At 40.6% G+C, this 19,144-nt stretch overlaps 2 long non-coding RNA genes across 5 annotated transcripts in view; both read left to right on the top strand.

The window, feature by feature from the left end:
* The window catches only part of LOC107205021, a 102,363-nt gene extending 96,345 nt beyond the window's left edge, over positions 1-6,018 (top strand). For 2 of the 4 annotated variants that reach the window (XR_004497588.1, XR_004497587.1), the window contains exons 9-10: positions 2,182-2,308; positions 5,381-6,018. This is a non-coding gene — a long non-coding RNA (uncharacterized LOC107205021). The remainder of the gene's footprint in view (positions 1-2,181; positions 2,309-5,380) is intronic. The other 2 variants (XR_001521815.3, XR_004497586.1) reach the window with 2 other exon arrangements.
* Positions 6,019-9,166: 3,148 nt separating this feature from the next.
* LOC107205022 lies at positions 9,167-15,495 on the top strand. The gene is made up of 3 exons (XR_001521823.3): positions 9,167-9,756; positions 10,979-11,367; positions 15,389-15,495. It is a non-coding gene; the product is annotated as an uncharacterized LOC107205022 (long non-coding RNA).
* The last annotated feature ends 3,649 nt before the right edge of the window (positions 15,496-19,144 follow it).

Here is a 19,144-nt window from a genome sequence, read left to right as displayed (position 1 = left end):
TAATATAATATAATATAATATAATATAATATAATATCTCAAAAACTTTCATGGCAGTTACACTGATCATTAAGTCAAATAGCACCAGCTGTGGACAGAAGCCTAAATAATGTGAAAGATATGACAAAACCAAAGCTGAACACGAGTCATACATTTACTAGCTCATTTATCCTAAAAAAAACAACCCTGGGCTTAAAATCAAAAATATGGATTATGAAAACCATCAATGTGATTTGTTCTGTTTTGTGGAAGTCTTACAGTCCTTGCTGCTCGATTTCCAATGAGGGAAATGGTTTACTCTTACTGAAATTGTGTCTGGAATGAGTTTCCATCCATAACCTCTCAATACAAATATATTTTAGCAGATATTGTATATGTATATATTTCTATACATACATTTCTCTATGTGTGTGTTTATACATATATCTATCTCTCCATCTACAGGTATGTAAATATTTTTATTTTAATCACTCAAGCATGCAGTTCTGTCAGCCAGCCCATGCACTGAAGTGCTTATTTGCAAGACAAGGAACTAAATATTGAGAGAACATGTTCAAAATTGAATGGTCTATATAAGTTTTGTTTTATGCTAGACTGGATGTGAAAAATATCTGTTTTGTATAAAATATTAAGAGGCAAAAGGGCAACAGAGGCCATGTAACTGAAACAGCTTGTTTTATTTCAAGTGCCCTGGATCAATATCTTTTTCCCCCACTTCTATTCAGACTTTTGTTCCCAAAACTAATCCTAAAAATAGGTAGTGTCAAAGTGTTGTACAGTTAAGATATTTTTATAGGAATGTTGTGTGCAAGGGCATTTTTATTATTAACATGGGTATGTATGTGTATATTTTTGTCATTTATCAAAGGTGAAAAAAAATTAATGTTATGATATTCTACTTAAGTAAGAATATATTTCAATTGTTCATGATCAGTGAATGATAACAGCTGATACTATAAGTAAACAGTTCACATATGATTTGCTTCTGCATCAAACATTTTCAAAATCATAATTATTATCTTAATTTGAGGGAAAAAAATTAGACCCTGGATGAAAATTCCTTTACTTTTATTAATAAATTAAGATCAATAAGCAGTCTGATTAAAAAAAATCTGTTAGACATGTATGCTCCAAATATTGTGCTTAGAAATCTTTTCTTCATAAAAAGTGAAGGACAAACAGGTGCATTTGACCAGCTACAATGATCTAAAGGTTTGTCAGAGAGAGAGGATTTGGCTTTATATCTTCAGATGATTTAACTGAGAATATTCCTCTGCAGTCACAGTCCAGGAGCAGAAATGTGTATTCAAGCAGGAGCTGTACCTGTGACCAAAAATGTAGGATGCAGCAAAATTTCCTTCTCCCTTTGTGCCACTGCAGTCTGGCATAATAAGGAAACTCAGAAATATTTCATGATATGCACTGAGATGTAAGAACTATTTTTATATCCTGAATGGATTTTAATGGCTTTGGAAGAAAAGTGCTCCTTCTTTTCATCCTGTGTACACAAAAATTCTGAATGTTACCACACTGAGATAGGAATCCTTCTGAATATTTAATGAGGATGTGCTATGTGCTACTGACAACTCAAAAAAAAAAGGCAAAAGAGGCTACACAGAGCTATTTTACCATCTCTCTCCATCCCATTCAGCATTTTAACTTACAAGAAAACCTGCTCTCTAAACTTTTTTAGATAGCTTTTCTTGTTTTAAAGTGGCCTGAACATGACTTTGGTGATGTTGGCATTGAATTTATAGTTGGGTCCTTCATGGGATTTTTTATTATTTTGTTTTTGGTTTGGGGTTCTGTTTTTTGGAATTTTTTAATCTTGAAAGGCAAGTTTCACTCTGACAGTAAATTTCATTCTGGTGAAGTGAATTTAATGAGGGTGAGTTCTTCCACCATTTAAGAGAGAGTTTGTTGGGTTTTTTTTTAAGTTTGGTCAGTGGTTTTGTTGTTGTTTTGGTTGGTTTGGTTTATGTTTATTGGGGTTTTTTTTTGTTTTGTTTTTTGGGGGGAAGGGGGTTTGGTTGTTCAGCCTTTGTTGTTTCTTTTTCTTTTTCTTTGGTAATGATATTTATATTTTCCATATTTTCTGAAAGTAATGCTGCTTTGTAGCCTGGATCTCTATCTGGTGATTTTTATTTTCACAGAGCTTCCTAATTTCTTTTGTATTTTTAAGAAAATAAAGATCCCAGACACCATCAAAGCTGTTAAAGGTCTCCAGGAATATCTCTATTTCAGTCTCAGATGTGATGATATCTAAGCACTGGCTGGGAACCACTGCTCTCATCAGTACATACCATCAGGTGAATATTATTTTGTTTCTTTAGGGAGAAATATGTTTGTTTATTTTTCCTCCTTTTTTCACTTCCCAGGTCTTCAACTAAAGTTGATGAAGCACTCAAAGTCCCAATTTGTGTTTTAAAGCCCTAAGCCAGAAAATAATCATAATAAAAAAGACATTTGAGAAGTTTTGCACTTTTTTTCCTGACTTTGACATCAGCAAGAGAGGTCCTCTTAGAGCACCATAAAGTATTCTCTAAACTAGAAGTCATTCTCTTTTTTAATTAAAAATCTTTGACCCCATATTTTTCCTACAATAAGCTTCTATTCTATTACCTTTATATTTTCAAAGCTTGTGCTCTGAAAAACAGAGTGAAGCATAAATTGTGTGCAAACAAAGAAAGCCTGACCAAAAAGCCATCTTTGAAAGAAATGAGTGTTTTTTGATGTTTAAGATGACAAACAAGTGCTCTTCATAAAGGAAGGCAGCAGGATCTGACTCATGAAGGGTAATGAGGTTTGGAAGGCATCCTGGAGGTTTGTACATCTCCTTGGATGAATATCTTTTTTAAAAGTGGATAACAAGGGGATTGTTCCTGCCCTCAGAGCCCCTCCTGTGGCCAGCATAACTTTTAGCCTTGATTTCAGAAACTGCACTGCAAGAACAGCCTGCACAACTCCTGTGTGCTCTGCTCTGTGCCTGATACCCTCTGCCAGCTGAAATAACCTGGGCCACAGCAGCTTCAGGTGGGGAAATAGAGGGAACAGTGACTTGGCATGCCAATTGTAGCCTGGCTTTTATTAACCAAACTCAACACTGCAGGTTTTAAGGGCCATTCAGAGCCTGGGCTGAGCTGGTCACTAAATTGCTGAGGGGAGAGGAACATTGTCTCCTCTCCCCTCAGCTGGCTGGAGGATTGAGGGGTGATCAATCCCCCAGGATAAAGGGATCCTTGGAGACTATCTCTTGACATGTCACCAGTGACAGGCACCCTGTCCTTCCCTGCCATGGGATGCTCCCAAACCTCAGGAGGCTCTGGGCACCCCCTTGGTCCCCAACCCAGTGTGGGACTGTGTTTGTGTGACAGCAGCCATGCACAGAAACATGCTGTGTGTGTGTTTGATGAATGTTCCAAATCTGGGTCAAACAATATTTGGTTGGGCACGGAGAAAGTCTGGGAATTTGATCTTGGCATGCGCCTGGAGCCAAAAATACAGCACAGCAAATGGGCATAGGAAAGACCTGGCTGAAATTCACCCCTGTTATCCCAAATGTCACTCTGAATGTTCTCAGAGACTTCTAGGCTCCCAGAAGACTCAGTTGTGCCAGTGGTATCTGAATGTAATGAAGCTGACCTGTCAGAGGCACATCCCAGTCAGCACGTTAATTCACTCTCTTTACAGATGTGATTCTTCAAAAGATCTTTGTAATATAGATTTTTCTGATTTAAACTTTGAATTGCCACCCTCTGCAGTATCTCTCTCAGTTTGTTTCCCATTAAACATACCTGCAAGCCTGCTTAAGAATGTAATTAAATTGCTGCTACTGGAGGGATACTTTAGTGTCAGTCAGGAAAACATTCACAATTGGGAAGCAGTGTCTGATTTCTCAGTGCTTTAGCAAAAGTCCCCTCAGTTTTTCTGTGAGATAATGTAACAAGGGTATCTAGAGTGTAGGTGTAAACTTACATTCTGTTTGTTCAAAGAACAAACTGCACTTAGGCTGGCCCTCAATCCACAGCTATCTCTTAAAAGTTCTCCTTTGTACATTGAAAAGATATGTGATAGCAGATGTCAAATTCAGCTTTTTAAACCATACCTAGAGTGAATAGCTAATAACCTCCTGATTCATCACTGCTGCATGTTTAAAGCTTTGCAGGTGACTTCGTTTTTGAGACTGAAATACCTATTTATTTTTTTTTTAATCAATTGTGTTTAGATCAGTATCTGCTGCCTATGAAACTTGTTTGGATTAAGATTTCATTATGAATGGCCCAGATTCATTTAAGAGGTTGTCTTAAAATATCTCTGATAGACTTGGGCAATTTATGATTATATTTCAGAGCCAGCTGCTGACTACAGAGTAAAATCAAAACCACCTCACAATTCACAGTTTTGTTTGGCTTAAAGTTTAGATTCAGTTCACAGAAAAGAAGGGATGAACTCTCCACCCCAAGATCTGCTCATCCCTTTTGCAGCTGTAGAATACTGGGGAGCAATTATTATTAGAAATCCAACTGAAAATGTTGCTTTTCTCCTGTACAGGGCCCTGTTTTAACAAATAAGTCCTTCTGTAATTATTATGGTGGTGCTGTATTGCCAAAATATTCAAATATGAGTGACATTACAAGGAGTTCTCTGTGAGGAATAAGGAATCATGCTACAATCATAAAGAGATAGCAATTTAAAGCAACTAAATTCAGATTATACATGAAACAAGGGGAATTAAAATGCCTGGGATTTGTTCCAGTGTCTGCCCAGATACTCTTTATGGCATCAGTCTTTGTGGAGCTGCTTCACAGTTTTTTCACATTCCCAAAGAGAAACCTACATTTGATTCAATGTACACTTGTGTAAAGCAAATTTCATTTCAAATAAATGCATCTAATTTATTCTTTTAACTCAAACAACATGCAGCCTTGGTTGTTGTTTTGGGGTTTTTTTTTCTTATTAATTAAGAGATGAACCATTATTTTTCTTTGATGTATATAATTTTCAGTTTCTAAAAAGATACACTGCACGAAAAATTTCACAAGCTCTAGTAGCACTTATGTTCTTGTGTCTTGCACCAGCACAGTCATGTCCAAAAAGTATGAAAGTTTAAGATGTGCTTTGTTTTCTTTTTAAAATCTTAGAAGAATTTTCTTTTTTTTTTGTTAAATCTGAGAGGCAAAACCAAGCTGTCTCTTTTAAATTTTTGATGTCCAGGTTCTTGGGAAATGCCATTGCTTTATTTTAGTTAATACAAAAAATCATGAATAGCTAGAGGAAATAAGCAAAATGGAATGCATATGCTCTTATTATATTAATAAACACATTATGAGTGAATCCTTGATGATTTAAAAAAAAATTTTTTGGTCTTATTTGTATTTCAGACCCTGGAATAAATCTGTGACCAGAGTTCAGCTTGGGTGGTGAAGCTGAAGCTACAGAGATAAGAAACTGCCTGAAATGTCTCCATGTACCTGCACTATGGTCATGGAAAGTATGGAAATTGTGGAAGTAGTGGATTCCCAGCCTGTCAGAACATTTGCTGCATTCTCCTTGTGCTGATCTTATGTATCTTAGCCCAGTATTAAATCTGACTGCCTGCAAAATAAAACTCTAGATTTATTTTCTGTTGTACATACAAAATGCTCAAGTGGTTGAGTAGACTACATTTCATCCAGATTTAACATAAAGTTATTATCATTAAATAATCATTAAATGCTGCTGTGAATGAGATTTATACAGCAGTGATAAACTTACAATCCCCATCAGGTTCTCTACACACTTTACAAACCCCAACTCTAAAGGCAGAAAATATAAATGAAAACATAAGCTACAAAAATCACAGTACCATGCAGTTATGCTTTATTCTGCATTTAACTGCCTTGCAAGAGTTTTGAAAACCAGCAAATGGTCGGACACTGCCTATAACTTTATCAGAAAATTGCTTTTCTATCATGACAAAAGAAAACCCACCTATTCTCCACTAGTAACATGAGAATATTAATATTATTTAATAAAACCAGAAATTACTGGGATCACTGGAATACTTAAGAATAAATGAATCATGCTCCACCCACATGAAGGCCATCAAACATTGGTGGACATACCAATGTCTTAATTATCTATTCTATTTTGTGCTCTATTTAGGAATCAGGAATTGTTCCTCACTTTAAGCTCCAGTTCTCCTGTCTCAGTACCCTGTTGGTGCACCTTCCCTCTGAGGAAAGCACTCATTCTGCACTTTTTGTCTCTGCAATTAGAAATTCCCAATGTGGTGATGGATTTCTTCCTTCTCTGCTTCACCTCTGCACATTCAGAACTCCAAAAACCATTCAAGTTCCTCCCTTCTACATTAGCTAGATGAGCAGGTTGTTCCTGAAGTTCTGGGGATGGTTTGACTCAAAATCTTATTTGAGCATGAATGCTCACTTAGCCAGCAATGGACAGACATGTGGCTGAAGCCCCTGGTTCTAAAACCTAGAAAAGATGATACAGAATTTGAAAATAATTATTAAGAGAAAAAAAAACAAAAACACAAACATTACTCTCTTAGGATGAGATATTGCTAAACAGAGGAGGTGCAAATAAATTTTAAAAAATATTGTGAAGGAGTCAAAGGAAGTCAAACATTTTTTGAAACTTGGCAAGTCTAGCTCACATCCTCTTGATTCTGGGTTCTTTTCACACAACACTGAGTACATTTAGGAGCTTCCAAAATTAATGGGGACTTTTAAATAATGCAACAGACTAAATCCTAAATTGGGGGCTGTCATTTCACATTTCTTTCAGTTACACAATGAAATCTGTAGGCTGCAAAAGAAGATCATGCAGTGCCCTGGGTGTAGGCATCTCTCCTGGCTGGAGAGATGGGTGAGCATTGGATAAATATGGGATGGCTGCTGCCTGCCTGCCTCCCTCCTGTGACTGTCACTTCTGCCCCTCCAGAAAGATTGGGTGTCACTTCCACCCCCCTGGGATGCTGCAGAGCCACAGGAGTCACAGGTACATCCCACAATCATGTGAATCACGAGAAACCACATGAGAACAACTGATCTGCTGCACAGAGACACCCAGGAGGAGATAAAACTCATCTTCTAATTAATTACTCACATGTTTGTTCAGAAACGGAGAATCACCCAAATCCTGAGCTCTCAAGAATCAGCCAGCAGTGAGGTAAAACTGGTGCCTGCAAGGCTGTGGTGTGTGAAACAGAAAAAAGGGCAAAACTAAGGAGTGTCACTTATCTAGGTCTTATCAAGAACTTCCATAGAGGTGGTGAACTTAAAATAAGGAATGATACCTAAGTAATTTTCAGATTTTTAAATAAGGCTAGACTATCCTGTAAATTTATTTCAAAAATGGTTGTTCAAGCAATGCCAGTTAATGAAGACTGATCCTCAGGGAAAGGACTTCAATCCATGGTGGTTATTTGTTGTTCACTTCACACAAATTTTCTCTTAATCAATCCTTCAGGTTTTTTTGGTCCTTAATCCTTAATGGTCCTTAATGAAATGGTCTTCATTAGTTTCTGCCAACTTCTGAAACTGAAGAAAGCAACAAAGATCTCAAAAACACCTTGGCCCACTGTAGTTACTAATGCAGTGGTATACTCCTTTATTAATTTGGCTGAAATAAGCCTATAAACAATGGAAATGAGGTGTTTAGGGGATTGTCTCTTTTTTTGAGCTTTCATCTGCCCTTCTGTGCATTGCAGCCTTGCTGAAGGATCTGCAATTCAGCTGTTGATGAGAGCAGCTGCCCTCAGGAAATGGTTCAAGTCCTCCAAAGTGGCTATAGGCTCCTTCCTCGAGGAGTGAAAGGATCTGGGTAAAGGCACCAGAGACATCAGCTTGTAAGGCCATCCACAAAACCTTCCTTCAGATGTCTGAGTGGGGCAAATGTCTGAGAAGTGCAGGGATAAATGGACAGGGATGTGGTGCTGTCGAGAGCCCAGACACAGCCCCAGCATCCAAACTGAAGAAGTTGCCCCAGTGAGAAAGAAGGGCTTCTCTCCACCCAGAGGCTGGATGGTCCCATGTCACAGGACTTCCACTGGGATTGCCTGGTGATCAGAAGAGAACAGAAAATAAAGAAGCCTTCATTTTCCACATTAGAGTGAAAAGGAGTGAGCTCTGACAGAACACAAACCAGCCAGACATGAACAGTCCCTGCTGCGTCACCGAGGCACTTTCGTTCTGAGGATCCATTATTTAAATCTTAAAATGCCTCTCTGAAATTCAGCAGAGATACTCCTGCTTTCAATAATACATCTGCAATAATGCTTTCCTCCCTTCTTCAGACCTCTTTGAAATCAAGCACTGCAGTCAATGACATGTTGACAGTTTTGTATAAATTAATGAAAAAGAAGTTGGAAGTGGATGACCAAGATCTATTTATTATTATTAAACTGACCATGTATCCATATTGCTCTTCTGAAAAGGAAATTAAGAGAAGAAAGAATCATAAAAAAAAAAGCTCATTAAATGAATGATTCAGAATTTATTCTGTACCTCAATCTACAGTATACAATTGTAAGAATCAAGGTTTCTGGTTTGAAGTGAAAATTCTTGCTCTCAATTGTAAGCAAGATTTCTTTCCTGGTGTTGCTTAACATGTTGAGAGGATGTTAAAATGGATGTTTCTAATACTGGGAAAAACCTAAGTTCAAAGTTGGCCACTTAATAGAGAAGGGCTAACTATTATTTAGTCCCTTTCATTTAAAAAGAAAAAAAAATATCATCTTGGCAACAAAACACAAAGACACAAAACATTAACATTCCTGCTGAATATTTTATTATATACTTTCTGATAAAAATCTAAAATGTGAAATCTTCCTGTTCCAAGCACAGAAGTGACACCTAATCTTTCTGAAGCAATGCCCTGCACTCTGGAATGTGTTGAGTTGGAAATACGAGTCCTGTGAGTCTTGTGCTCCTTTCATTTGCATGCACTCCTGTTTCACAACCCTATTTCCTTTAACACCTCAGCCTTCCCCGAACATTCCGTGTTTGTGCTGGGCTCTGCCTGTGGCAATAACCCCAGGCAAAGAGCAGGGCAAGAAGGCTGCCAGCAGCAGAGGGCTGGCACTGAGCAGCCAAGGGCTGGCATGGCACACACCAGCTCAAACACGAGCTCTTCCTCTTGCTGCTTTCCTGCCTGTTGAGGCCAGCCAGCCAAAGATGGAATTTCTCTGTTCCTGGAACATCTGGTGTAGGCTCTCAATGCTCGTAATTATCCTCCCAGTCCCAGCCCTCTGCAGGTGCAGGGAAGTGCAGGGCAGGTTCTCTGAGAATACAGCTCTACAGTCCATCTATAAATCTTAGCGAAACACATGCCATAGGATTTAACATGCATTTATGTTTTTAAAATTTTCACTGAGAAAGCAATACCAGTTGGAATAATGTTACATTATAAGGTTAGGAAGCCTTGGGCAAAATCTCAAGCTCTTAGTAAATGTAGGGCTTTCTATTGCAATAAAAGCCTTCATGTCAGCATCTTAAGCTGCTGTATCACTTATGCCTTTACACTCAGTCAATTTTTACCTCTTCTCTCAACACAGACTTCTCAGGCATTTGTCTTCACCTGCAGCTCCTCTCTCACCAGCTGACCCCTTGCTGTCCTCATCTTGCACGGCAGCTCCAGGAAAACCTTCCCACATGTGGCAGTGCTCACTGGCTCTCAGACAGGCTCTGACCTGTGAATGTTGTGTGAGCCATGACCTGTTCCTGGTTTGGCTCAGCACGGCTTGCCTGGACAGATGGTGAGTAATGGCATGCACCGCCTACTTGTCTTTCTGTGCCTTTCTCCATATGGTTCTCCTATTAGACCTGGAAACAAACTGGAACAGTTGGTGTGACTAGGAAATTAAATTCATTAAGCTCAACAAAGTTGCTGTTAAAATTTCTCATGTTCTTGTACTGGTGTAAATGGCTGTGTGAGTCAGGTCAGACTGAGATGGGACTATGCAGTTCCCTTGATTTTATTGGGCTCAAACCCACCTGTACCGTGCCTAAAGCTCACTCTGTGGTGAGTCTGTAAGCCACTTCAGCATATGAGTGAGTTCCTCATTTCCCCCAAGAAAATCATCTCATGACAGACATGAGATGGTGCAACATTAATGTCTGTACATGTACACTGCATAATATCTGTAAATGTTCTGATACTGCACAGGATTACTCAGTCTAGGAAGTGGATAATGTCACTTGCTCCTTTTGGTGGTGGGAGGGGAGATAGTATTAAAGCAACCTGACATTAAAATGGATGGTTTTAGATGATAGATTTAGTTATATCCTCTTTGTGCTTAAAAGGAACTGATTAAAAATGTCAAGATTTCAGGATCTAGGATAACATCTCAAAGGGAGCCTGTAAAGGTTCATGAGTCTAAGTGCCATTGTAAGAGACTCAGTGTCAAAGGCCAGAATTATTCCACAGATATTTTTGATATACTTGTTTCTCAGTTAGTCACTTGGGACCAAATCCCCAAGACAGAGCTACAACATGAGGGAATTTCTGTGTTGTGGGGTGGAGCACAGTGGTCCAGGCTGTTGAAGGCAATATAACACTGATTTAGGACTCAACTGCACGGCTAATGCAGTCCAATATGGAAATGGGCTGCTGCAATTCCTGAAGGGCCACAACCAGTTCCTGCTGAGAGCTTCTGCTTCCCAGCACATGGGACAAGAATGTATATTGTGGCTTCTAGCCATGTGAAGGTTTGGGTGTACAGCTCATGGAGGTATGGAATCTGGCAACCATGAAAAGAAGGGATATTCATGATGGAGACACCTGTCCCTGCTCCAGTGGTTACTTTATGTATTTTAAATATTTTTTTAAAATCTTATTTTCAACATTTACACTATAAATCTTACATAAGCCAGCCTGTGGGACAGGGGCTGGGACCCAGGTGTCTCTGCCCCTCAGTGAATGTTCCTACCACAAGGCTGTGGTGTCATAACTCACCGCTTCTCCCCTTTTTACCACAGATATTCTTTATTTATTTGTACAAAATGAAACAGATTCACCATCAAGGTTTGCAAGATTAACAAAATATTCAGTGGACAGGAATTTAAGGCACAGTTGAAGAATGAGAAGAATTTGCTACCCAGCACTCCACACTTTGTGACTGGTGATTTTGGGGAGCTGCTCCATGTGCTCACCACATGCCTTTGGGATAGAGTTTCTCAGGCGATGCAGATGGAGGAACTGTGCTTGAGAATCCTTCCAGGAATGAATTAGACATGGAGAATTCAGCTCTGCTGACACAGCAAGGCTCCTGGACAAGCCCAGAAGTGAAACTTTAGCACCTGGTTTAACACTGGAAGCAGAGGACTGTAGAGGAAGCTGAGGAATCTTTGGATGCAGGCACATTACGGTAAAGAATCTTTGAAAATCCCACTAAACACTTACTTTCATCTTTAGATACTTATCTAACTAAAATTTGATTCCAAATCAATTTAAGAACTTAGATTTCTTGAATATTAAGGCTTTGCATTACATTTTTTTCACTCTAAAATAAACTTTTTGAATGGCTCAGAGGGAGACTGTCATAAATAAGTTATTAATGAGCCTGTACCTTTGATTGTGTGCATTACATATCAAGTGAGAATTGTTTCAATTAAATTAATTATATTTTTTGCTAATCATTCTTAGCTTCCCTTTACTCTCAGAGATTTGGTCATTTTCCTTGGAATGCATTAGTTAAAATTTACTTTCAGCCTACATTTCTGTTTCTCAGTTATTTAAGCAGGACTCATTTTGTCAGTCTTACTAGGAAAAGATGCTTTGAAAATATCCATCCCATTTCCTAGGAAAAAGGTTGTACACTTACATACATACTTATAAATCACAAAACCAGGAAACATAAAACTTAGTGTACTCACAGAACTATTTAAAAATAAGAGTTGTTTGCTGACATTTTTTGATACTTTTGCCTCTGGAACACAAGATAAAATGGAACTGACACCAAAGATAGTATTCAGGTTAGTAAAAATCTTGATTTTTCAGTGTTGTCTCCCAGAACTGTAACAAAACAAGTCATAGAAAAGAGCACTGAATTTCCTGTTAGAGGAACAAGTGACTTCCTTGTATTTCTACAGAATATTTCTAAGAATTAGGAAAATAAAACAACAACAAAACCACCAGGAAAAAAAAAAAGAGACTGAGAGAATATTTGGTGTTTAGAGACCAAGGAGCTGGATAGTCCAGCCAGATGAAAATTTATGAAAAATAGGACCCCATTCTACAAGTATTTATGTATCCACTCAAATTTGTTGAGTGAGCAGTGTTTTAAGTACATATTATTAAAAAAAATTAAAATAGTGGAAGAGTTAAACTTAACTCAGTGATCAGAAAACTAACCACCATTTGAAGCACAAAATAAACACAGGGTCCTATGCAGATTTGAACTAGCCAGTGTACTTGTAATTATTACTTTTAAAAGAATTTGAATATTTGCTTTCAAAACCAGTACTTCAGGTGGCTTCAAAATTATAACATACAGAATTTTTAAAAGTTATTTTTCTCCTGAACCTAAATTTATGAGAGAGAGAAATTTATGGCATATCTGTCAGCAAAAGCTAGCAAACCAAATTTCTGGGACAGTCATTTAAGTATTACAAAAGTTGGCATCTTTAAAACAAAAAACCACCAAAACAGAGTGCTTGCAGTCACGTTGCTATAGAACATTTCTTTCAAAAAGAACAGGTCACTGCTAAAAGTATTTGTGTTCTAGAGCCCAAAGCAGGCAGTGCTCTCAGAAGTGGCTTGAAGAGCCAGATGTGGATGAGGTTCAGCGTGTGTCCGTGGGAGTGGATTGCTTCCTGCAGATCCACGCAGCCCTCACTAGGAAAATCAGATCTTTGAAGGAATTTTGCCTGCCTTGGTATAATTACACCTCATTTTCTTACAGCTCTACTTGCCCTGTGGCTATGAAAAGTAAGCTTGCCTTGCTCCAGAGAGTGTTTAAGGTACTGTTTATAGACACAGGCGATCAGTTTTCCACAGACCCGGATCACATTCACCATTGCAGTAAAAACCTCTGGATCACAGGAACTCTCAGCTGTGACAAAACAGAATCACCCTTTGAAAATGAGATTCCCTCCATGGGCACCATCAAAAAATTTTCCATTCACGTGTGTTTTACAAGAGCTTGGAGTGACACAACAATGAGGAATGGCTCCAAACTGGATTGGATTCAATTAGATTGAATCTAATTGAATTCAAGTTAGGTTGGATACTAGGCAAAAATTCTTTGCTGTGAGGGTGGTGAGGCCCTGGCACAGGCTGCCCAGAGAAGCTGTGGATTCTCTATCCCTGGAAATTTTCCAGGCCAGGTTGGATGGGGCTCTGAGGTCTAGGGGAGATCCCAGGTCTAGGAGAAGGTGTCCCTGCCTATGGCAGAGGGTTGGAACAGGATTTCCTTCAGGATCCCTTCCAACCCAAAACATTCCATGATTCCATGATCCTACTGACAAAAGATACATAGACAAAACAAAACAAAACAAAACAAAACAACAGCAATGAAAAAAAATTTACAAAAGTTAACCTATAAAAGGCTCCAGTCACACTCTCCTCTCCAGAATTGGAATTTTACTCTTCCATTATAGCATGATCATTCATGTAAGCTAAAAGTGATCCATTCAGTTCTGAATAATTCTTATTTTGAAATATAGTTTGTACTTTCTTAAATGCCTCTAGTGGACGTATAACAGACTTACAGAGACTGAAAACTCACTTCTGTGCTTGGAAAAAATCTGAATCAGCCTATTCTTTCCAGTGCATGAGGATTCTAATTGTTTTCCTAATACAGTAACTGTGATTTTTTCTATGCACACCACAATGGAAGGCAATGGAAATTTTCATAAATTAATAAATTTGATTTGTCATCAAGTGGATGCTCTCCACAATATAGGACTTAATTTTTGTTCATTACATACCTCAGTCATCCCCTTATGAAATAAACCTTGAAATTGTGAATTACATAAAACAGATGCAGTGTGGGTGTTGTGAGCATGCCTACACTCAACCCCAAAATAACATTATTTACTACTTCTTTGCTGAAAATGGTATAAAAATAATCTAATTCACGTGGTAAATATGCTTCAATGCCATATTCACTATTAAAATCACTGAATCAGCAAGATAACTCACACATTAATTTTTTTTTACTAAATACTACTCTGGATGCTTAATGAGTTGCATGAAAAAATTGTAATTTTTAAAACTTTCAATTGAATTTCATGTTATAGTCTGTGAAATGCCACTGCAGTCAGAAAAATGCTCATATTTGTAAGTAAGCATATTTTTAAGTGCTCCAGTAAACAGAGATATAAATCTTCCATGCAACATACTGGCCATCACCTAAACTCCTATGGATTTTAATGACTTAGACAATTTGTAAAATAATTTGAGATCCTAACACAGAAAACTAGCATAAAAGTCCAGAACATTACTACCATGTAGAGGTTTTAATCATAGTACATTTCAAAACTTAGGCAAATTTGACTTTACTCAGTCAATTAACATTCAGTAGCTTTATAAAAATTTATATAGAATTATCCACATGCAAAGCCATAAGAAGTTGAGGAAAGTTTAAAAATACAAGGAATAAGAGGAAAAAAAAAATTAACAAAAAATGTAAGAATAATTACTGTAAATATAGACCAAGAGTGGTAAAGTTGAAAATGTATGAACAAGACTCTCTCTGTTTCTCATTTCCCCCCTCCCCCCACGGCACTTCAGTAGGACATGGTGCAGAATCTACTTCATTTTCACTGCTGCTTCTTTACACCTAGAAGAGCATCTCACCTCAGCTCAATCTCAGCATTTCTGCAGGATTTGGGACTTCTGTTTTGTTGCACCACTATTTTTGGGGGGCACAGACCATGTAACCTGTGAGGGGAAGTGGCCCTGTACATGTTTCTGGTGGTTTCCCAGAGCAGCTGTGGCCCAGTCCCTGTGACCACAAACCAGCAGCAGCCTGAGAAAAGACTGCAGGGAAGTGTGGACAAACCAAACAAATGCTGGTTGTCTGATCTGGATAGCTGGGCTAAACAGTTCCACTGTGAAACCTCTACCCCTCTCCTCAGTGGTCAGGGAAAGCACTGTTCCTCTCTTTAGATGGAGAATCGTGTTTTGTGTGGATGTCTCAAATACCCTGAGAGGACTAGGTGAAAGTACTGTTGCCTATGCCATGTAAAATTCACTTCATCTTCTTCACCAATGGCTAAGAATGAAGTGATTCTGAGACTGATGATTATGTCTTGGCAAACAGTCAGCTGTCCAAAAATTCTTTACATCTCCTTTTCTTCATTGTCCATTTCCTGCTCTTTGTTGTCCAGAGCAAACTACTTTTTCTTTGCAGTTAAAGCCAGTTCACCTTTATTTTCTTACAGGAATTTCTGTGACAGTAACCCATGAAATTTCCTGGGTTTGTCTCCTTTGAAGTCTCCAAGAACTCTCTACCATCACTATGGAAGATTGCATTCCAAATGTAAACAGAAGTGGCAATTTTTGGTTTTCACTGCAGTGTGAACTGCTGCAGTTTCTTTGGTGAATGACTGAGACAACAACAACATAATATGTCATGATTCCTATCTTCTTTGGGTTATGGTAGACACCTATTCATCAAAAGGAAGCTGAGCCTGCAAGTGCCAAAATCACCAGACCTTCAGTGAAGTCTTGAGTTGCTCACTATTTGCAGAGGTAGAGATCTGCCTCCCCAGATTTTCTGTTCTCTAGAGAAGACAGAATTTTTTAGGTGACAATAACTATATGCTCAACATACTGTTTAGAGGTACCTGTCAGCTGCAGACAGCCTAATCCAGTGGAATCATACCCTGAAGAATGAAGTAACACAAATACCCTCCTGCCTTTCCCCTTCCTTTTGTGTGTCCCTGCACAGGTAATCTCCTAAATGGTCATTATTTCTCATCTCCTGTTTGGCTCATCACCTACCATGCTTTCCCACCTCGCACTGATTTAGATGGAGATGCAAAAATTAAATTACTGTTGCCTTTTTATGAAAGATCTTCACAACTTAAGTGCCTAAAACACCCTTAGATAGTAGATGAATAAGAAACAATTACATTGTTTCATTCAGAAACATGCAGAACTATTTTTATCAAATCCCAGGTGGTAGAGAGTACAGCAAAGTTCATCTTCCCATGTACTGATCGATACGTAGGAATTTGTGCCGTGACTTTATGAGCCTTGACTTTCATCATGTTGCTTAATGCTGATGTGAGAATCAATATACCAGAAAAAAAGGTTCTTAATTTGACTTTCTTGTGTCAGCTTCAGAGCAGAAAGTGGCGGATGCCTTGGGCAGGTATGATCCGTTTTATGTGAGACTGGAAAGAACCTAAAATGCGTCCAGCCAAAAAAAAAATAAATGCTACTGCTTTTAATCTAAACAGAATAATTAATGTTTTAGCTTAAGGAATTAAAAGAATATAGTTAAGTATCCAATTATCTGCTTTGATCTATGTATTATAATTCTAAAGGGGGGTGGCAGCAAAAAGAATTAAGGTAGGGAGTGTTTATTCCTTTAGTTCATATTTTTGTTTTCATTATTTTATTTAAAGTGTCAGTATTTCTGGTATCAGGAAGCATAAGTGTAAAGTAACAAAGTGGAGATAAATTAAGATGTAAGCAAATGCTACTCAGTAAGGGAGTATTAGGTCAAAGCTCTGATCTATCTGATTTGCAACTCCTGCATCTGTGATATCCAGTATTGCAATATCCATTTATTTGCATTCTGTTTTGATGCATCTAGACTTAGAAACACCTGAAAGATGCATATTTTTATAAAAAAAACCTGAAAAAGATTCATGTAATTATTACTATCTGGGCACTGGCTCTGTCTCTGGGAGGTTGATGTTTAGGGTAGATGGAACCCAGCTATGTTTTTCTAGGTGTGTATGGCAACCTGCTGATTGCTGTCTCACCAGAATAAACTCTAAACCTTTCCAGCTGTTATTAATCTGGCCCCTTAACCTTTAAAAAAACCAGAGGCTTTCCATTGCTCCGAGCCAAACTTTGCTAACAATATCTAGGTTGTTTTCAAACCGAGCTTCAAACATAAAAATGACTAATAAATCCATATTCCATAATAGTCAGGCTGGAAAACTATTATTTTAAAATAGGCTCAGTTTTTATGACCCATTTCTAATAAAAATCCCAAGTATGCTTCACTAATGCTACCATTTCAGATACTCAGATCCCGGATGATAAGCATGATATCCAGATAGATACACCAATAAATATGTAAAGGCTGTAAATCTGTCTCAAATTAGTGATTTGTAGATGTGCGAGGCGGGGAGAGGGCTGGGAAATTCTGTTTTCTAATCTGTTCGTTTCCTGACTCTTAATGCTCTGTCACTTCACAGCTGGTGATTGTATTTTTCTGTGGTTTGTATTAAGTGCTAAATACATTACTCCATGCTCTTCGGGGCACCCGGGGTTTTGCAGACTTTTAGTCTGCACCTGATTACACTCGTGTGAAGATGGATTTTGGGCAGTCCAGGGTCAGGGCCAGAGTCTGCCCCTAGCATGCTGTGGAGCCCTCCGGCGTGAAGGTGAGGTAGGTTTTGAGGAAGAAAAGGGCTTTTGGATGGAGCTACAGCCTAGAAATCCATAACGCTTCGGAAGACCATAACCCGCTGCCTTCGGGATTCCAGTTCGGGCTTCCTATAAAACAAAAACACAACCAGAAATAATCACCGTAAACATCCATCTTCCTGACTCTTTTACGGCCTCGTAATTGCCCCCACCCTGTCAGGAGGATTTATGCCCTGGCTGCCAGCGGCCGGTGCCAGGGAGCTGCTCCGGGGGAGCGCGGGGCAGGGTCGGGCTGCCCTTCCCCGGGAGCCGCTCCTGCAGCTTTGGAAGCAGCAAAGCCCCCGGTTCTCCTCCTTCGTTATCGCCTCCAACACTCAAACTCGGGTTTGGCCGCTTGCTCGGTGCAGGTTTGCTTCTGGGCTTTGGGCAGCCTCCTCTCCTGGCCAGGAGGAGCGCTTTTCCCGTGTAAAATTTAAGGACTTTCCCTGCAGCGCTCAGGAGGGAAATCCTCTCCTTTTCGCTCGTCCTCCTTTTCTCTTCCCAAGCAGGCTTATGTTCAAGTTTCTCCCGTAGGTCTCTCTCTCGCCCTCCCGGCAGGACTTCGTAACTTCTGCCGCGGTTCCGCTCGCCTTTTATTTGCCCTTTTTTTTCTAGCCCTGGGCTTTATTATTGTTTTTTCCCCCTGTCATTTCTCATTCCCCGCAAGGAGCGGGAGGCTCCCTCCCCTTGCCCGCGGGGCACGGCCGGGACCCCCGCAGGCCGGGCAGGACCCTCCGGCGGGCAGCGCTGTTCCGCCCCCGCTCCCCCTCCCAGCCTCGGCCGGGAGCGCCTGGAAGGCAAAGGATGGTCTAGAAATTAAGCAGCACTGCTGAGGTGGTACATCTGCCTCTCCCCCCGCTCGCCCCCCCCTCCCCATTTTCTTACACCGCTTAGGGCTTTTTTCCGCGTCTATCCCAGTCCTGTACTCCTAAAAGGAGATTTTAATTTTCCCCCGCGCCCCAAGGCCGAGGTGGTGGCGGAGAGGAGCGGCGCTGGGCGAGCGGGGAGGAGGCGAGCGGGGGGCGAGCGCGGCGCTCCGCAGGAAATGCCGGCGCTGCTGCGGCGGGGAGCGCCCCCGGCCCGCCGCCCCCCGGCCAGCGGGCTCTGACCACCGGGGCCGCTCCCGGACCCTGCCCGGCTGGGAATAAGCGCGGGGGTGCCAGGGGAGCCCGGCGGGGCCATGGGCGGCGGCGGGGCGGCAGCGGCGGAGCGAGGGGCGCCCGCTCGGACCGCGCCGCTGCCTCCTCCGCGGGAGCCCCGGCACCGCCGGAAACTTTCCTCGGCGCTGAGCGCCGGCTCCCTCTCGGTGCTGCCGGCCCTGGCGGTGAGGCTGGAGCGGGGAGAGCGGGGCTGGGTGCCCCTCTGCCTGGCCGGCGCCTTGTTGGGCGCGGGGCGCTGCCCGGTGCGGGGCGGCGTGCGGCCGCGGGCGGCGGCGCTGCTGCTGCTGCTGCTGCTGGCCGCCTGCTGCGGGGGGGAAGCGGTGGCGCAGACGGCGCTGGCGGCGGGGGAGGAGGAGGAGGAGGAGGATCACTTGCTCTCCCTCGCCGCCA

The sequence above is a fragment of the Parus major genome, chromosome 1A (assembly GCF_001522545.3).
Source record: "Parus major isolate Abel chromosome 1A, Parus_major1.1, whole genome shotgun sequence".
NCBI classification, from domain to species: domain Eukaryota; kingdom Metazoa; phylum Chordata; class Aves; order Passeriformes; family Paridae; genus Parus; species Parus major.
The sequence above is the reverse complement of the archived record's forward strand: the minus strand, read 5'-3'. Positions and strand labels throughout refer to the sequence as shown.